The sequence below is a fragment of the Saccostrea cucullata genome, unplaced genomic scaffold (genome assembly GCF_032062105.1).
Source record: "Saccostrea cucullata isolate Sc308-1 unplaced genomic scaffold, CSIRO_AGI_Scuc_v1 ctg16654, whole genome shotgun sequence".
NCBI classification, from domain to species: Eukaryota; Metazoa; Mollusca; class Bivalvia; order Ostreida; family Ostreidae; genus Saccostrea; species Saccostrea cuccullata.
In genome coordinates, this window is record NW_026940786.1 from 5,732 (window position 1) to 12,392 (window position 6,661).

Sequence of the window (6,661 nt, forward strand, 5' to 3'; positions counted from 1 at the left end):
TGGAAAACATATACATATGCTCGGCCTGACGGTCGTGCATTCTGGGAAAACTGTGAGAACTACAAAAGATAGTCCGTACGATAATAATTTCATTGTACACAACATTAAAAAACTTTATTTATTGTGTAGCTTACACTTTAAAGATAACTACATAATTTAAATAATTCAAATTTTCCCTTTTTTCCTGACGGAAAAGCCCGAGTCATTATCTGATTGCCCTACACAATCAGCGCTCTTGAGCGCTTGCAACTACGTTAGTGCATATTTCTGGAATACGTATGCTCGGCTTCACGATTGGGAAATCCTGGAAAACCTCACGGTCTAGCTATCTGTGAAACAACTATAATGCATGTTGATAAAGTGATGTAAAAATCTTGTTTTGTTATTGAATAACACTGGTCTTTTCAGTTTTATTCTGAAGTTTTAATTATTGTGAAACCTTTACTTTCAAGCTAACTACACAACAAAATTACACATCACCAAAAATTATAACTCTAGACTTCAGACCTCAGCCTTGTTAAACATTAAAGAATTCAGAAAAATAAACCAGTTGATCACAAATCTTCCTTTCTGTGTTTTTAAAAATTGCTATGGCGCTAGCTCATCTATCTTTTTAAAAGATAAACTTGTAAGGGATATATAGTGGGCAAAATAAGTTAAGGATCATATTTCTACAAAAGAATAATATTTTCATACTCATGAATTTATGTGACAACAAGGCTTAAGTAGTTTAATAAACATGTCATTTACACGATTCGATACTTACGTCACAGGTGTTAATTGAGTTTTGGGGCATATTGGTCAAGTAAATACGTGGCTTTAAAAAAGTAAATGGAACAATGGAAGCATAGAAGTATTAATGAGAGTTTTCTTTATTGAACATACGAAAAGTTCAGTATATCTAGCTAGAATTGGTGATAAGACGCTATGAGAAGGCATATAAGTATGGACATCCAGGACAGGAGGGATGCTGGAAGCTGGCAAAACGCAACATCACGTTGCAGAAAGACTTTTCCTTTCCCAAAGCGGAAATAACGGTTATGGAACACCCGATACAGGTGATCTTTTCCAAGTGAAAAAATTAGATTCTTTTATCAGTCATTTACTGGAAGAGAAAAACAAACAATTTGATAAAGGAGCTCACAAAGGGGCACAAAATATTCAGTCGAAAATTTATAAAACTACGGGACCATTTTCCAAGTTGTGGAGTATTTTGAAAAATTTACTGTCTGCTTCCGTGAAATCTCAAGAAATAGATAATGTAGATGTCACCCACATGTGCTCTTTGCTGGAACAATCTGTGTGTTAACTTGGCCAGGCGAGTGTGGCAGTAGATCACCACAGAAGGTTGAACGCCACGGTGAAAATAATGGGAGATTATAAGAAGGCTAAAGCCATTTTGGATGAAAATTCAGAAGCTTTAGAAACAAGCGGGAATAAACTGTTTGATAATAAATATTTAAAGATCTGAAAAAAGACAGGAAAAAGAAGAAAAGAGGCTAGCGACGTAGTTGATGCTTTTCAGCCAGAAAAAAAGAAAAAAAAAGAAGTTGACTTTTTACAATCGACCTTCTACTTCCTTTACCAGATAAGAAAATAAGCAAGGGTTCAAGACGGGCCCTCCGCCAGATTTTCGGAGGGCCAAAGATACAGGTTCAACAGACCTAACCAGAGTTACAGAAAGAATTCAGAAAGGTATGGACAATATATCTCAAAATTTAGAAAGGGGAAAAACTCTTACTTATGCAGGAGAAGCGTTAAGCTCATTTTATGTAGTATTTTACAAAAATCAGAAAATTTTCCAGAAATTCTGGTTTAAATCTGCAGTTGGTAGATCAAGAAAATGTCATCCCTGTTGGGGGAGGCTAAAGTATTTCATAAACAATTGGCAAAGAATAACAAAAGATTTTAAAATTCTTAGAACAGTTCAAGGAATTTCTTTAGATTGGATAAGTCATCAAGTTCAATAAAAAAAATCCTCATCCCACAGTTTTAAGCTCAGATCAAGAAAACATTCTTCAAAAAGAAATAACAAGTTTGCTACAGGAAGATGCAGTAGTAAGAGTTACTCCCCATCAAGATCAAATTGTCAGCAACATGTTTACAGTCCCACAGTCCCAAAGAAAGACGGGGACATCGACCCATAATAAATCTAAAACCATTAAACAGATTCCTTCTTTATCAACATTTCAAGATGGAAGGTCTGTTCATGGTTCAAGATTTAATAAAAATGGGCTTTTACATGTGCAAAATAGATCTAAAATATGCATATCTGACAGTCCCAGTCAATCTAAGGGATCAAAAGTTTTTGAGATTTTTATGAAAAGACGAGATGTTTCAGTTCCAGACACTTCCATTCGGTCTGGCCTCTGCTCCAAGAATATTCAAAAGACTTTTCAAACCAGTAGTAGGTCTTCTAAGAAGGTAAGGAATAAAGCTCATAATATACTTAGACGACATACTTATTCTAGCCAGAAACAAAGAGAAATTGGTTCAGAGTCGAAATACAACACTTTTTCTCTTACAGATGCTTGGTTTTATAATAAACTGGAAATTGTTAGACGCAGTCCAAGAAATTTCTTTTCTGGGCTTCGAAATAAGCTCCATACATCTCGCCTTTTCATAGAATCAGTTGATCCAATTCACTCCCCTCTGGAACCTATTCTAGAGTTTTTAACTGTTTTGTACAATGACTGAGAACAAACAGTACAGGACAATTAATACCTACAGATCTGCAATTTCCAAAACCCATGCCCTTGTAGAGGGTCAAAGTGTAGGACAACATCCTTTAATTGTTACTTATATGAGAGCTATTTTCAATATGAGAACCCCAAAACCAAGATATAAAGAATCTTGTGATGTAGAAATTTTACTCAAGTTTATTGATAACTAAGGTGATAACAGAAGCATTTGTCTGAAAAAGTTATCTTTTAAATTAGTGGCATTACTTACTCTGATCTCGTCTGGCAGAGCCTCAGAACTTAACCAGTTGAATGTGAATTTCATGATAGATTCTGGTGATTGCATTTCATTTGAATTGTCTAAACCTTCACAGACTTGCAAGCCAGGGAATCCTTTACATTCTATTGTATTCAATGCTTTTGAGACGAACACTTTATGTGTGGTAGAATGTATTAGATCTTATATAGAAAGAACAGTTGATTTTAGAGATGTTTCAGACAACATAGACAGATCCTGGTTGTTACTGAGTTATGTAAAACCACATCACCCAGTGACAACTAGTTCTATTTCTAGATGGTCAAAAACCATAATGGCTGAAGCTGGTATTAACACTGACCAGTTTAAAGCTCATTCCACTAATTCAGCTTCAGTATCAAAAGCTTTTTTGGCAGTAGTTTCTGCTTCTGAAATTACGCAACAAGCTTATTGGGCTAAGGAGAGTACCTTTGCCAGGTTTTATTTTAAACCAATACACAAGTCGAGCATTCAAAATTCAGGGTTGAAAAGGTAATAATAAGGGCTTTTAAAGAACACTAAGTATCTTATCGAAGGTTATGAAATGAAACTGTAGATTTCATAAGCACACGTAGTATGTGCAATGGAATCCTAATTTCATGAATAACTTGAGGTAAGATATGAAAGTGTTCCCACCCACCTTTCCCGTTACCTTTTTGTTTTTGTATTGCATTGGTTATATCATTGTCTGATATTAACTCATCACTATCTGATATTTTTCAGATCATAAGAAGACTAGACAATTATAAAGAAAAAAGAGATTTTCTTGAATATAATTATATTTGAATAAATCAATCTAAGAGTTTACTTCATTTTGGTTTTTCCTTATAATGTAAGGTTTACGTTGTACTCCCTCACCAATTCGAAGAATGAGTAAATTTTTAAGGGGAGACTTTTTATATGGCTATTTATAGCGTCACCTAGCGGCGAGTCAAGCGGAGAGAACACTTTCATATCTTATCTCAGGTTATTCATGAAATTAGATTCCCATTGCACACACGACGTGTGCTTATGAAATCTAAAATTAGAAGTGAACTGTATTCTAACACGCAGATCAAAAAAATCAAAATTTTAAAATAAGTCAAGGGGTCTGAAATTATGAGGGTTCGGTACTAGTAGTTCTTTTCACTTTTGTGGGAAAAGGGTGATAGTTTTCGAGATATAGCCCTCCACTTTTTCCCTTGTATAAAATACAATATGAATAAACATTTCGGGGACATCAAAGTCCCTTACCCCGGGATGTGATATTCTGCGTGTGTGGTACTCATGGTCAGTTATCATTTTTCTACAATAAAAAATGGGGATTGTACCATTTCTAGTTTCCGAGATATATCATTATAATATTTTTTATCGACAATATAATACTATTTGAATAAAGATCGGGATCGGGGACATTGAAGTTCAAGGAGTACTATTCTCCGCGTTTAACCCCAAATATGGGGGGGGGGGCGAAATAGTGCATGCGGGGGTGGGGATTTAGAAGCGGAAATTGTAATGTTCGTTTACCTGATAAGCTTTCCTACAGTGATTGAGATGAAAGTAATCCTATATTAACATACAACAGAAAACACTGATACCCGTGCTTACCGATACTCGTTTCCCTTCTCGGGATTTGTCCTAGAAATACATTCATGAACACTTCTGAAATGTCTGATAAGAGCATGCAGAAATGCAAATTTGACCGTTTCTCAATGAAAATTTGTCCCTTGTATATCACCTTGCTTCATTTGACTTACGTGAGGGATTTCTAGACATGATTTTGCTCTAGGAACTATATTGTTATACTTTAATAATTATTATTGGTTATAATGCTCTTGATATAAAGATCTAGAATTTGAAAAAAAAGGAATAACTTTTCGAAGTTTAACTGGCTTTCCTTTACTAGAGACAGGGCAAAGGTATTACGAATATATATTGATAAATATTCATATCGTTCTTAAAAAAATAGCTTTTTTAGTCAAATTAATTCTTTACACTGAAATGTTTCCTTAATATCATATGTATATTTGATCCTCATTTACCCAGTTTGGTGGTCCAACTTAAAGTGGTAATATCATGCATCTATTCAAAAACAGACTTGTTAAAATTTTCCTATAGGATTTGGAATTTTTTCATACTCATAATTGTATTCAATTTCAGAAAATTACAACTTTTATAAGTAAATAATTCTGATTATTTCATTTAAAATAATAATTTTTATGGTACATTAATATATACATCGCAACGTGTTCGAGGTTCCACATTCCATGCTATTCACGCATGCGTATAGTTTATTATAAACAAAACAGCATGGTAAAAGGGGTACCTGTAAAGTGCGAAACGAAATAGAAACGAAACGAAACGAAACGAACTGAAACGAAACGAAATCTGCCGAAACGAAACGAAATCTACCGAAACGAAACGAAACCTACCGAAACGAAACGAAATCAAGACGAAACGAAACGGAATCAAAACGAAAGCTGCCGAAACGAAACGAAACAAACTTTTTGAATGTCTATATGGTCTATTTTTTACTTCATATGAAGTTTATATAGTTCAAACACAACAGGCAACTGTTTCGCTTCAAGTTCATACATAGGCGTCGGAAGGAAATTGAAAGTTGGAGGGGGGGGGCGACTTAACCAACAAAAAGGTAAACTCCAGTTTTCAATGCCTATGTAATATATATCTTTGCAAGAAAGTGGGGATGGAGGCTAACCCCTCCTCCCCGCCGCTTCCGACACCTATGTCATATTTTTTTTATATCTTACTTAATAATTTTCCTACTTAAAAATGACATCGTTCGTTTCGAGAGACTTTTTACTTGTCAGTTAAATAGTTTAAGACGTATATATGGTCAAGCCTCTTTATTGCAAACCACTTTCTTCCTCCAAAATTACCTCGATAAAAATAGGACCGTATGTACGTAGAAAGGATACACAAGATTTCGGTTGGAGTTACATGTATAATAGAACAAAAAAAAACCCAGACACCTTGGAATGGAATACTAAACACTCTAAGTCTCTGGTTTATCCTATGTTTTAAGACATTCGCAATACATAGTACAGTGACTTTATTTCGACCCGTACATAAACGAGCCTTTACATGTAACACATCAATTTTGATAGATATGCTGAATCTAGATAAATAAGGACTGAAAATAAGAGTAAGATATAAAAATTAGAAAATAATGCACATATTGAAACTATACATGCATAGTACGCTCGTGCATATTTGCAGCTTGTAAACACGTTAATGCATCATTAGAATGAGAAAGGAGCATAATTTATCGGTAATTAAATTTTATATTAACAAATGCTTGAAGTAAATGAATTTTATCTGAAGTAAAAAAAAAGTCCATATGTAGTTACACATTTATAATTATATACATGTACCTTGATTAAAAAAAACATTTTGATAGTGTTGTTTCGTTTCGGCAGGTTTCGTTTTCATTTCGTTTCGTTTCGTCTTGATTTCGTTTCGTTTCGGTAGGTTTCGTTTCGTTTCGGTAGATTTCGTTTCGTTTCGGCAGATTTCGTTTCGTTTCAGTTCGTTTCGTTTCGTTTCGTTTCTATTTCGTTTCGCACTTTACAGGTACCCTGGTAAAAGAGGGAAGCCCGGTAGGCCTGCTACATTAACAAAGTAGACCAAGACGAACAAAAAAAAGGGGGATTTAACAGGTCGGAGAGAATACTCGAAATCAGGT

At 34.6% G+C, this 6,661-nt stretch overlaps 1 pseudogene; it reads left to right on the forward strand.

The window, feature by feature from the left end:
- Positions 1-967: 967 nt before the first annotated feature.
- Positions 968-3,468, forward strand: LOC134256324 (uncharacterized; annotated as a pseudogene).
- Positions 3,469-6,661: the final 3,193 nt, after the last annotated feature.